We start from the raw sequence: 14,118 nt of genomic DNA, 5'->3' as shown, positions 1-14,118 counted from the left end.
CCATAACAATATAAAACTGCCTGATATACTGAAGAGTAAAATGATGGATTTCCTTCGGTTCTCCATCTCTGGATCCTGGTGATTGTCTCCATTGCTGCGGCCCCGGAGTCCCCTGCGGACTCTACTGGCCGCTAAAATGTGCCTGGCAGTGAGAACATTGAACAACAAAATCAGAATGAATGGGAGACACGGAGTTAAAACAAGATTAAACAAGTCAAACGCTGCCCATGCGGATGAAGTCAAAAGGCTCAGTTTCCAGACACAACCCCGGGGTACATTGTCCATTATATATTCCGGGTCAAATCCAAAGTACCAGGGAATGTTTAGTAAACAGCTCAACGCACTCACCACCCGATAACAACAGCCGCCATTTTCTCTGTGCAATATTTTGTTTTCAGCTTCTGACAACAAATGGACACAAATCGATCAAAGGTGAAAACCACTGTGAACCAGACAGAGGCGGCAATGGCTGCTAATCTCAGGATGGCAATGAGACGGCACACGGGGGTAATGGTCAAGAATGAAACTGGGAAATAAATCTCAACAATGCGCCACATTATGACATCAGTGAAAATGACCAGGAGATCGGCCGCCGCCATTCCCACCAGGTAGCGAGTGATACATTTGGAGAGTCCGCACTTCCCTCGGGACAGGATGACAATCGCCACCAAGTTAACTGTAAGAGAGAGAAAAGGAAGCAGAGAAATTACTGATCAGACCTGGAGCCACAGCAACAGTTTGACAGGATCTGGGGTGAAATTTCCAGCTTTGTTGCTGCATCAAACGTTGGAAACTGTTGAACTGACTTGGGCAACGCTTTCGAGCAGAGAAATATTTTCAAACACAATTTTCAATAATGAATTGGGAAATTGATACAGAAAGTGAATAAAGTGTGCACCGGATCTACTGGAAGGGCCAAGTGAGAGCGCAGTGCCGGCGGGCACGAGATAAGGGGTTTTAGTGAGCTGGAATGGAACGGATTAAATCCGGTTTTGGGCTCCAGATGGACGGGAAAGTGAGCGAGGGCCGGGAAGGTGAGGGGACAGGGAGAGGAGCTGCTGGTTTGTTGCTCTCGGTTAAGAGAGCCGACAGGGGCCGGCACAAAACGGGAAAGAGCGAGTTCCACGGCGGTGAGTTTGAGGCTTCGGATCGGATTGGAAGAGACAGCTGGAGGCCAAGTCAATGTGTGAGATTGGGAGGGAGAAACCAAAAGGATATGTATGAGCTGGCGGGGATTCAGGAGCAGATGGTTTGGGATAGAGGATAAAATGAAACAACGGATGAGGAGTCAGAGGATTCAATGCAGTGGGAGGAGAGACTGGGATTCACAGGGAGAGAGTGCAGGTGGTTTTTCGAGGAAATCCAATATATAAGTCACAGTAACACAACACAATTAATAAATTCAAAATTTCATTTCTGTGGTTATCGAAGTTTGATATCCTGTGTTGGGTATGAAATGTGTTCAATAAATTTACTTTGTACATTCAATTACAACTAAATTAATATGTATCGATTAAATCAACCTCGTACTTTAATGAATTAAGCTGAGACATAGCTTTTCAAATACAATATCCGAATAATTCATTACCATCACGAAATGACTGAGTCTATTCTTTCAATACACTTCAATTATGTTTATTTATTCAGTCAATAAATAAATTAAAGGAACATTCACATAAACAGACTGAGGACCTGATAGTGATAAACACACCTAGCGACAGTACAATAAAACTCTCACAATCTGACAACATCCTAATAACACCTTCAAGTCTCATTTCCTCTTCCTAATTGTACTGAAAGTTTCAGCATTTCATTCCAATGAATTATTCACATCACAACCTTCCTCTCTCCCTCTCTCTCTTCTCGCGTTCCTCCTCCCGTCTCCGTCTCGTTTTCCTTCTCAGTCGCGTTCCCTATCGCTCCTCTCTATCTCTCCGCACTGTCTCTACTCTATATCTCAATGCTCATTTTCACATCCGAGTAAAACCTATCATCCTGCGCCTGCTTTCTCTTCACCAGCCCCGTGTTCCAACGATCTTATTCTCAGTGTCAGTTTGTTAAATGTTGAAGCCTCTGTAAACATTTTACTGTTTCTGCAGACCATCCAAGTCTCCACCTGTTCCCCTACACTTTTCACTTCATTTACAATGCATGGAATAACCAGAATCGAAAGCCTCTTCCAGACACACCTCACAATAATTGAAATCCCTTCTCCTGTAATTAAAAAGTACAGCGTTAGATGGCGGCATTGTTCAATTTACAAAACACCAACATCACCGCTGCTACTTGTAATCTGCAGATAAATGGAAGGGCTCCTGATTCCGACAGGTAAATTGCAAATTGATACAACAGAACCACAAAATATTGCATTTTACAGTGAATTCATCCACTGTAAATCAGAGAATGAGATATGAAAGAATCAGCAGCAAACTCAGTTCAGTCGCCAGACCTCGGAAGCTGCATTCGATGCACACATAATGAAATAAGCTTTCATAACAGAGATAATCAATAAATACATTGAAATCCCAATTATACTGGATCATGTTATTTTGGAGGGAGGACATCGCGCTGCCTCCTTGTAACACTGAGTCCGCGAGCTGTCTCATTATCAATCAGTGAAAACACATTGATGAAAAAATATTCCAGGACAGTTCGGTTGCACAACATGAAACTGTTAACAGCTTCTGATTGTCTGATACCAGCTCTTAGTCCAGACACCTGATTCCAATACATTCAGTACAGTGAATAATCCATTAACAATGCCAGGGTTAAATATACAAAGTTCCTTGCAGATATAATGCAGCTCCTACAAGACCGAAAGTGTCTACAATCCATCATCCAACTGATAGAACAGAACATGCGGCTGAGTAGAACATATGGCAGTAAAACTAATTAGCCAAGTACAGCAGCAGGGTTAACACCGATTTATAGTATTCACTGGTGAGTTAACTGCTTACCAGGAACTCCAATGGCTGAAATAACGGGATAGTAAACGCGTTCTATCTGAAACATTAATGAATATCCCATTTCTGTGAGAAGCAGTGACTTCTGTTGATCTGAAAACCGCAGCTCTGGCAGGGACTCTGAGCTGATGCTTTGCAACCAGCCGTGATTTATACTGGAGATAAACTCCACTGACACAGTTATACCCCTGATCATTGCTATTAGTTACAGTCACTTGAACAAACACATTACATCAGCGGCTTTTCGCCAATGTAAATAATGACGTGGATACATCATAAACATTTCAAAGTCCAGGACATTATCTTAATGAGACCTCTCTCAGAAATAAAGTTAAAAGCTGTGCTCATACAGGACTGGTCCAACAACGATGAGCGGATTCATTTACCGTTTTCATATAATTGTATTGACCATGTTCACTCCTGCCGATTCATTTATAAATTTTACCAATTTCACCCCGTGTACACTGAATCCACGGACACAAACAGCCCCGTTTCACTCTGTTCCTGCAGTTTCCCACTTACAATATGAACTTTGAGTCTCTGACACGGGGATAGTGAAAGGCCACGTTGAGGATTGCAGTCGAGAAATGACTGTGGGTGATATTAGGGGTCGGACACTGAACGAGCTTCATTGCCATTCCTCTCTCTGTTATTTTACTACAGATGTTTACCCGTTTATTTTACATTGGTTGATGGTTCCAGTAAAATTGGTCCCCTGTAACCCTGAGCTGAGCTCATGACCCGATTTGATCTCCACCACAAAGGCCCCGTGCTTCCCTCACCCGCTTCCATTCCTTCCTCAGCCCATTGTCATTGAAACCCTCATCAATGCCTCTGTCCCTTCCAGACTCCATTCCTCCAATGCTCTCCTGGCCGGTCACTCATCCTCGATCTTCCAACCAGCACCAGGTCCTGGCCGGACACATTGACCCTCACTAACTCCCAGTTCCCCATCACCTAATATTTAAATTGTTCATCCTGGTTTTAAAATCCCTCCATGGCTCACACCTCCCCATCTCCGGCCTCTCGTCCACACCTACCTCCTCAATCATCGATCACTGGCCTCTTTCGGTTGGACTACCCTCGCTTGGTTCCACTCAACTATCTGATCATAGCCAGGAGAAGCTTCTCTTCCCATCCAATCACCGTTATATCTGATGTCTGTAAAGGTTCAATCCTTGACTCATTCCTCATCCTCATCTACATGCTGCCCTTTGGTGACATTGTCCGCAGACATGGACCATCTTTCAGCTGTACGCTGACAAAACCACCGCCTCTCTTCAACCTTCCAATGTCTTTGTGTTGTCAGGACGATATTGTTTAAGTTTAGCCACGATTTCATCCAGTTAAAAATTGGGAAATCATGATCTTTGAGCCCACAATCGCCACATCCTTGCCACATGGTCCATCCTCACCCCTTTCTTTTTGATTGTTGAGTCCCTCACCAATCACCCAAGCCCTTATTGACCTGCAGTGGCTTCCAGTATCCAAAACCTGTAGTTTAATTTTATTCTTTCTTACACTTAAATCCACCAGGGCCTCACCCCTCGATATCTCTGTAACCTCCTCCGGTCCCGCAGCCCCTGCCAAACACTCTGCTCCTCCACCTCTTGCCGCTTGTGCCTCCTCAGTCCATCTGCCCTACGTTTGACAGCCATGCATTCAGCCATATCCACGCTCCAGAATTCCCTTCAAATGCCCCTCCATCTCCCTCTCCCCCTTTCAGGCGTCAGCCGTGGCTCTGAGGTAGCAGTCTCAGCTTCTGAATTAGAAAGTGTTGAGTTCAAGTGTCACCTCAGAGACTTGAACACATAATCCAGGCTGACACTGCAGTGCAGGACTGAGGGAGAACTGTACTGTCGGAGGTGCCGACTTTCATAGCACACGTTAAGCTGAGGGCCAATCTGCCCTCTGGGGGAGGTGTAAAAGATCCCACGGCAATATTCGCAAAACAGCAGGGGAGTTCTCCCTGATGCCCTGGGCAATGTTTATCCCTCAACCAACATTGCTGATACCGATTTTCTGGTCATTTATCTCACTGCAGTTTGTGGGAGATTGCTATGTGCAAATTGGCAGGAGACATTTTCCTGCACTACCACAGTCGCTGCACTTCGATTTGTGCTTCATTGATTGGAAAGCGTTTTGGGACGTCCTGAGATCTTTCAAGGCGCTATATAAAGGCAAGTTCATTCCTTCTTTCAGACCCTCCATGAAAGCCACCTCTTGCTTCATGCTTTTGTCATCCCCTTAAAATCTCCTTCTATGGCTGGGGGTCCATTGTTGTCTGATTGTACCTCAGTAAATCCGCTTAGGATATTTATCTATGTTAAATCCGCTTTATAAATAGAAGTAGTTATTGTTATATTTTACCATCCTCCGCTCTCTTCATCCCACCATTGGTGGCCGTTCCTCAGACATCTAAATTTTACTCTCGAAAACCAACCTTGTCCCCTCCGTCCCTCCATTTGCTTCTCCTCCTTTTACTCTCTGCTTAAACCCACTCATTGACCAAGGTTTCCGCCAGTCGTCCTGATATCTTCTTATTTCTTTAGTGCCCGTTTTTACCCACTCTTCCGTGAAGCCCCTTTGGAATTTCTATTACAGTAAAGGCGGTCTGTGAATGAAAGTTGTTGACTTTCATTGAAATGTGTTCGTTAGTTGTCCACTGTATGAGCAAAAATAATTTCTGGGCTAACATTCGTGTACCAGAAAGAGATTTATATAATACGTGGACTTGTTGAGATAAATGAACATTGGCAACTACTCATGAACACTGTTTTGTTTGAGCAACATAACTCGGTTTATCTACAGACATCACATTCAAATAGAGGGCATTCTGGAGCGTGGATATGGCTGTAGGCACGGCTGCCAAAAGTGGGGCAGTTGGACTTCGGGGGTAGCCTTTAGGAAGTCCTCTATCTAAGATGAGACCAGTTACAGTGAATAGGATGAATGTTTATTAGTTATTTGTCTTTTTTTCTCTTTGTTTATATCCCGTTTTACCGCTCTATCGGGCTGAAAACTAGGATGAAGCTTAAGTATTTATTTTCATTGGTTAAAGCCCGTAGTTCCAGCGGACAGACTGCAGTTTCGACGCCCCCTTATAGAAACAACATTAAACCCACAAAGAGCACAATGTAGATATACTTGAATGAGGCCCGGGAAGGGAAGCTACATGAGGAAAGATTTGAAATGCCGGGATTATTTCCACAGAAATAGGCAGGAGACGTAAATTTTAAATATGAAGGTGTTTGATAGACTAATAGAGAGTTACTGTACCCTCTGGTTGTGAGGATCAGTGATGGAGTAATGGAGAATTACTGTATCCTCTGGTTGTGACGATCAGTGACGGAGTAATACAGAATTACTGTATCCTCTGGTTGTGAGGATCAGTGATAGAGTAATAGCGAATTACTGTACCCTCTGGTTGTGAGGATCAGTGACAAGGGGTCATCAATTCAGCTCATCATGGAAGAGTTTAAATCTAAATTCTTCACGCAGAGATTTTTTGGAGCATGAAACGTTTCACCAAAAGGAATGGAAAAGGCAGAAAAGAGACAATTGCAACTTTTACCATTGCCTCGTTTCAGAGAAAATCGAATTCGTATTTGAAATAGAAGAAGATAAAGGTAATTGCCATGGAATACGTTTTGAATTGCTTCAATGATCCGAGAGGCCGATGTGCTGCCCCTTATCTAACAATACGGTACTGTAACTCAGGGATATAACTAAAGTTCCCCCTTCTCATCTGAACTGTTTCTGCACTGTCCAATATCTAATAATACGATACTGTAACCGAAGGATCTAACAATTGTTCCCCCTTCTAATCGGAACTGGATATTCATGTGCCTGCATTTCCCAATATCTAATAATACGATAGTGTAACCCAAGGATCTGACAATATTTCCTGGATAATCTGAACTGAATATTCATGTTTATTCACTGCCCCGTGTCTATCGATACAACAATGTACCCCAGGGATGCATCAATGGTTCCCGTTCTAAACTGAACTCGATATTCGTGTTTCTGGGCTGCCCTTTCTAAAAATAGGACAGTGTAAACCAAGGATGTGACAATAATTTCCATTATAATCTGAACAGTGTATATATGTTTCTGCACTGTCCAATATCAATCAATACGACAGTGCAACACAAGGATGTAACAATAGTTCCCCCCCTGATAATCTGAACGTGATATAATTGTTTCTGCTCTATCCAATATCTAACAATGTAATAGTGTAACCCCGAGGTGTAATAATAGTTCACCCTTAAAATCTGGACTAGATATTCTTGTTTCTGCCACATGTCTCATCAATCTTTCAATATTCGGACACAGGAAACATTTGTTAAGATGACGCTGATCCCAATCGATAAACTGCTTCATTTCACACCAATAAACTCACAAACCAATCGGTATTATCGGCTTCACCAATTCAATCAGTTCGACTTAACTGTAGCTGTCAATATGAAATAAAGTATATGCAGCACTTCCCCGCATCAGTGGGTCGCTTTGATTGACCTCAACAAAATGCCTTCTGACTGTCCTTCTGTTATGTAACCTTCTGAGTCTGTGAAACTTGTCCTCCCCGGAGATCAATCTGGCCCTGATCATTCTGTGTATTACCTACTTTTTTGGACCAGGTGATCTCCACCCCAGCCAGAAACAGGTCCAGCTCTCGCTTCAAAGAATTCAGCGAATCGGCGTCCACTGCACGAGCCGGCAACCTGTTCCAGAGGTTCATTATTCTCCGTTAAAAGAATCACTTCCTGACATCTAACCTCGGTCTGCTTTGTACAACTTAAAGTTGTGATCCCTGGTCCTCCCTAACCTATTTAGTTGGCACGAACTGTCGACTCGAGCACAATCTTTTCCCTTCATTATCCTATACACTTCGATCAAATCACCCATAAGTCGACGCTTCTCCATAGTGTAGGGTCCCAGCTCTTTTAACATATCTTGTCAACTAAAATACTTCAAACTGGGAATAAATCTAGTGGCCCTTCTCTGCACCCTTTCCAAAGCCTCAATATCACTCACCATGTGAGGAGACCAAAACTGGACAAATTATTCAAACTGAGGCCTGACCAAGGTCTTGTCCAAGGACAAAATAGCAGGTGTTGTTTGACAATCAATTGGAGTTCAATGTCGGAAAGTGTAAGGATATCCACTTTGGAACTAAGAAAATATATCAGAGCATTTTCTAAATGGCGAGAAAGTCGGAACTGTGGATGAGCAGAAAGATTTGGGTTCCAAGTACAGGAATCAATAAAAGCTCGTGGAAGTGGGGGGAATAATTTAAAAGGCTAATGGAATGTTGACCTTTATCTCAAGGGGACTGGAATACAAGGCGGTGGAAGTTATGTCACAGCTGTACAGAGCTCCAGCGAGACCACATCGGGAGTCTGCATTCAGTAATGGGCACCGAAACTCAGGAAGGATATATTGGCCTCGGAGGGGTTGCGGGGCCAATTCACTGGAATGATACCGTGGCTCAAAGGATTAAATGATGAGGTTGCATAAGCTATTTTATATTGCATTGAATATAGAATAATAAGTGGAGATCTAATTGAGATGTTGAAGATGATTAATGGATGTAATAGGGTACATAGACATGCATCACTTCCTCAGGGCGGGGGATTCCAGAACAAGGGGGCATAACCATAAAATTAGAACGAGGCTGCTCAGAGTGAATAGAGGAAACACTCCATCACAAGAAAGGTCGTGGAAATCTGCAACTCTCTCTCCCGAACGCTGTTGACGATGGAGGTCAATTGAAACTTTCAGAGCTGAGATTTATAGAATTTTGTTAGGCAGGGGTATTCAGAGTTTTGGAACCAATGTTGGTCGATGGAGTTCAGACACAGATCAGCCAAGATGTAATTGAATGGCGGAACAGGCCCGTGCGGCTGAATTGCCCACTCTGGTTCCCATATCCTAAAAATAGACCCCAGATCCCTATTCTCTTTACCCATCACATCACGGAACTGCTCATATGTTCCGCGATGTGATAGGTAAAGAGAATAGGGAGCTGGTGTATAAATTGAGCTCAATGCTCTATTTAGAACCAGTCAGGAGCCCAATCCACCAACACATCAAGATCCAGCTGAAACAGTCGAGAATCGTCTACAGGCCTGACACTCGTACAAATCTGAGTATCATCTGCAAATGGTGCCCCCAACACCTACATCTAGATCATTAATAAAAATCGTAAAGAGCAATGGTCCTAACACGGATCCCTGCGGGACACCACTGGTGACCGGTCTCCAAACAGATCCAAATCCATCTATAACTATTTTCAGCCTATGGTCTTCCAACTAGCTCTCAATCCAGAGTTACCGACCCACTTGCCAGTGGATACAGTTTCTCCCTAATTGCTCTCCCAAAACGCCTTATTATTTTGAATACCTCTATTAGGTCTCCCCTTAACCTTCACTGCTCGAAGGAGAACAATCCTAGATTCTTCAATCTCTCCACATAATTGAAGTCCCTCATCCCTGGTATCATCCGAGTAAACCTCCTCTGTACCCTCTCCGATACATTGACATCCTCCCTAAAGTGTGGTACCCAGAATTGTTCACAATACTCCAGCTGATGGCTTTCCAGTGATTTGTAAAAGTTCAACGTGACTTCCTTCTTTTTTTGTTCCATGTCCCTATTTACAAAGCCAATTGTCACATTCGCTTTCTGAACCGCCTTATCAAATAGTTGTAAATGTGCACTCCCAGTTCCCTCTGCTCTTGCACCCCATCAAAATAGTACCATTTCGATTCTACTGCTTTTACATGTGGTTCCTCCTAAAGTGAATCATTTCACACTTATCCGCATTAAATTGCAACTGCCAAGTGTCTGCCCATTTCGTCAGTCTGTCGATGTCCTCCTGAAGTCTGCTACTATCCTGATCACTATTTATGTTTCAAATTTTAAATAGAATTGTGAAAACATCCTCTTGGACTCGCCCCACCTTTAAACACAAGGACAGGCACAACTTTCGTCACCTCGAGAAAAGCCTAATGCTCGGCACAAGATAGCATTCAATGGAAGAGCGCACGCTCCTTATCAATGGTTCCGAACCCAGTGATGGATTGCGGACCCAGTGAGAGATTGTTCCATTTTGACAGATTGGGGAGGACATGGGACAATAGTTTAGACTACGCAGATGTCGGAATCGGCTGTATGTTTTGCGGTTCATCTTTTCCCAGTGAGCCTCTGGAATGCGTTGCTGGCTGGTGTGGTGGGGGCTGACTCTCTGTCTGCCTTCTCCAGGGAGCTGGAACGGTTTTTGGCTGGGGCAGAGGTCACAACATATAAAGGGTAAGAGGATTTAGAGTTAACCTAGGTATAATCTATCTGATCTCATGGGCAGGCTTCGATTACCTGAGGGGGTTGGGGGGTGGGTGGAATTTTCCAGTGTATTGTATCCCTTAAAGGCCCTTGATTTTTCTCAGGATCTTTGCCTCTCCCAGGAGATTCCATGGCTGCGGGCGGGGGGAGGGGGAGTAAGTGTCAGTAATGACGCTCCCGCCACCACCAGTGAGGGGCAGGCTTATGGACCAGCTGGTCTTTTACTGCTCGTCATTTCCGTTTGTTCGTCCACATCCCCCGCTCGTCAAGGTGCTTTCAATGAAGCGATCCTCACACAAACCCCCAACTGGGGCATGTCCTGCGTCTGTCTTTAGTGAAACGGGACTCAATGTCTTTGCGTCTCACGTTATTCTCCTCTGAAGCTCAAGGGCTCGAAATATTCTTGCATGCCTCTGCTACAATGTGCCTGAGAATTGCTAGTCCCGTCCAACCGTCCGCTACGTGGCGACGTGGCTGTTGTCCGCTTGGAGCACAAGAGGAGATGATTTTAAGCCCAGTGAATCATTGAGTGGTCCGAAGTCAGTAAGCACCTAGTTCGGCTACCCTTGGTTATAGCTCTATTGGATTCGGGGTTGTAGCTCAGTGGTACAGCACCTGCTTTGCGTGTATAAGTTTCTGGGTTCAATATCTAACACCTCCACCATTTATTTTCACCAGAATGTCCCACAGAAAGGCGAATCGTGCTTTCAGAGGGAAGCGAGTTCCAACTTCTGAGACATAAATTCAATTGTCCCGAAGAAGGACTTCATCTCACGGTCCCCTCAGCAGCTCAGCTCATAACGAGCCGCCGACTGACCAGAATTCAAAATGTAAAGTGTTTGGGCATAGAACCTGAGACCTCATACATGCGAAGCATGCGGTTTATCATCTGAGCGACATCACCAGATAATAACGACCTCTAACCAAGTGTGAAAGGACTGAGTGCCTCACTTTCCAAAGGCCACCCGAGAATTTACTGTTCTGAAAAGCATTTCCTCCTTCAAGCATAGGAGTATGCGGACCTGATGCTAGTATTTTAAATCCAGACTTTATTTTATTAATTCAATTTTTAATTAATTGAAATTGAATTCACCAGCTGCCGTGGTGGGATTTGAATTCTTGACTCTGGATTATTAATACAGGCCCCATGGATTACAAGTCCAGTAAACTACCGTACCGCTGGATTACGAGTCCATTATGCTACCGTACCCGCTGGATGAACAGAAGAAACCAGGTCTCGTCACTCAGAGAAATGAGAAAGGGAGCGTTGAGAAGAAAGTCTGGGAGAGAGGTGAGTCTCCTCGGGCTGTGCTGACCGTCATTTCTGTTTCAGGTCGCCGTTCTTCGAACTGCTCGCTGGACATTGCACCGTCACACATTCCGATCAGTCGGCGGCTGCTGTGATCTGAGCTGCTGAGCAGACCATAAGATGCAATCCGGCAATTTAATGCTTGTGGAGCCTCAGAGCTTGCAATTCGCGGCACTCCGAAATCAAGATTCGCCATTCTGTGGGTAATTTTGATGAAAAAAATAGCTTTGGAGATGCTGGGGGTTGAACCCAGGACCTCATACATGCAAAGCACGCGCTCTACCACTGAGCTACATCCCCAGACAAAAAAAAATGCCAACGAAGAGCTGATCTCCTTCAATTTATCAGTCCACATAAGGTTTTTCTTTGGGCTTCAATTCGTCTCCTTTTCTGCTCCAACCAGGCAATTAAACATGAAGTTTGCGGACCTGATATAATTATGGGTGAACAGAACAAACCAGGCCTCGGCACTCAGAGCAATGAGAAAAGGGGCGTTGAGAAGAAAGGGTGGGAGAGGGGGAGAGACTCCTTTGGCTGTGCTGTAACCATCCTTCCGATATCAGGGCACATTTTTCGAACGCTGCCGTTATCAGTCACTTTGCTTGCGGTTGGACGGGACGGGAAATCCTCAGGCACATTGTGGCAGAGGCCGACAGGAATATTTCGAGTCCCTGAGCTTCAGAGGAGGGTAAGGTGAGACACAGACAGCATTGTGTATAATTTCACTATAGACGGATGCAGGACTTGCCCCAGGTGTGATTTTGTGTTTAACGATCACTTCACTGAAAGCACCTTGACGATCTGGGGCGACAGACGGACATGATGGTCAGCAAAAGACCAGTTGGTTCATCAATCCTGCCCCACATGCCTGGAGCATCGTGACTGGACACTTCCCACCTACACCACCCGCCCCACCCACCGGAAACTTGTAATCTCCTGGGAGCGGTTACAATCTGGAAATAAATCCAGCGCCAATAAGGAGGGGACATTCTGCGAAATTCCTCCCCGACTCCTTCAGGCGATCGAATTGAGTCCAGTGGATCGCACTGACCATGCCTGGGTTAACTGTAAAACCACTCACCTTCGATATGATGCGATCTCTGCCTCAGTCAAAAATTGGTCCAGATCCCTCGAGAAGGCAAATTGAGAGTCAGCACCCACCACACCAGCCAGCAATGCATTCCAGAGACTCACTACTCTGTTGGAAAAGAAGAATCGCCTTGCACCCAGCCTATTCCGACCTCTGTTTCGCTTGAACGCCTGTCCGCTGCTCCTCCCGGATCTGTGAAACTGGGAATAATCTATTTCTTCACTCAGAGGGTGGTGAACCTGTGGAATTCTCTACCACAGAAGGCTGTGGAGGCCAAGTCAATGAATATATTTAAGAAAGACAGATTTCTACACACAGAAGGCATCAAAGCGCACGGAGAGCGAGCGTTAATATGGTATTGAGATCGAGGATCAGCCATGATCATATATAATGGCGGAGCAGGCTCGGGGGTCCGAATGGCCGACTCGTGATCCGATTTTCTCTGTTATTATTACTGGGCACGCTCTCCAGCCCCGGGATGGCAGCCATTTCAAAGCTGCGTGCGTGCTTCCATTCCATTGTATCGTGTGCAGAGCGTTCGTTTTTTCTCGAGGGACAGAATCCCTTTCCTGTCCTGGTGTGTGAAGGTGAGGTGAGGACAAAAAGATCCTTTCAAAATCCACAGCGTTTGGAGATGCCGGGGATTGAACCGGAGAGACCACACACGCAAAACATTCGCTCTTCCACTGCGCTACATCCCCTCAGCAAAGGGTTTTCAACTTTAGAATAAAAAAGTGGGCTTTCCGCTCTGCCTCTCCCTGACAACGTGATGCCCAGTCGTCACACGCGCTCACAATGTTCAACCTCTGCTTCAGATCACGGTCTTTGCTGCTCGTCTTTACTTTGAACTTTCCAAAAAAAAGTCAGCGGAAATAAAAAAATACAATTGCCAATAGTCAGTGACGAGGCTGACATCCAACCTCTGAATCATAAAGTGAGATGGATGAATGACACAGCGTCAAACAAGAGCTGTGACTGCTCGCTCGACATTGCACTGTCACACATTCCAGTCAGTCAGCGGCGGCGATGAGCTGAGCTGCTGAGGGGACCGTGAGATGAAGTCCTGCTCCGGGACAATTTTATGCTTGTGGAGCCTCAGAAGATGGAACTCGCTGCGCTCAGAAAGCGCGATTCGCCTTTCCGTGAGTAATTCTGATGAAAAATATTTTTGGAGATGCTGGGGATTGAACCCAGGACCTCATACATGCGAAGCATGCGCTCTACCACTGAGCTACATCCCCAGATGGAATAAATCGCTACCCAGGGAAAGAAGAACTGACTGCCCTCCTTTTATGAGACCACCCATGGTGGGTCTGCCACGTGATCGATTATTTCCAGTTTCAAAGATTGGGGAGGAGCAGGGAACAGGCGTTTCGACGACACAGAGGTAAGAATCGTCTGGATGTTTGGCGGTT

General features: G+C 45.1%; 2 non-coding genes across 2 annotated transcripts; both read right to left on the bottom strand.

The window, feature by feature from the left end:
* Positions 1–11,841: 11,841 nt before the first annotated feature.
* trnaa-ugc (transfer RNA alanine (anticodon UGC)) lies at positions 11,842–11,913 on the bottom strand. The gene has a single exon. It is a non-coding gene; the product is annotated as a tRNA-Ala (tRNA).
* Positions 11,914–13,872: 1,959 nt separating this feature from the next.
* Positions 13,873–13,944, bottom strand: trnaa-cgc (transfer RNA alanine (anticodon CGC)). Its single transcript has one exon. It is a non-coding gene; the product is annotated as a tRNA-Ala (tRNA).
* Between the last annotated feature and the right edge of the window lie 174 nt (positions 13,945–14,118).

The sequence above is a fragment of the Heptranchias perlo genome, unplaced genomic scaffold (assembly GCF_035084215.1).
Source record: "Heptranchias perlo isolate sHepPer1 unplaced genomic scaffold, sHepPer1.hap1 HAP1_SCAFFOLD_43, whole genome shotgun sequence".
NCBI classification, from domain to species: Eukaryota; Metazoa; Chordata; class Chondrichthyes; order Hexanchiformes; family Hexanchidae; genus Heptranchias; species Heptranchias perlo.
The sequence above is the reverse complement of the archived record's forward strand: the minus strand, read 5'-3'. Positions and strand labels throughout refer to the sequence as shown.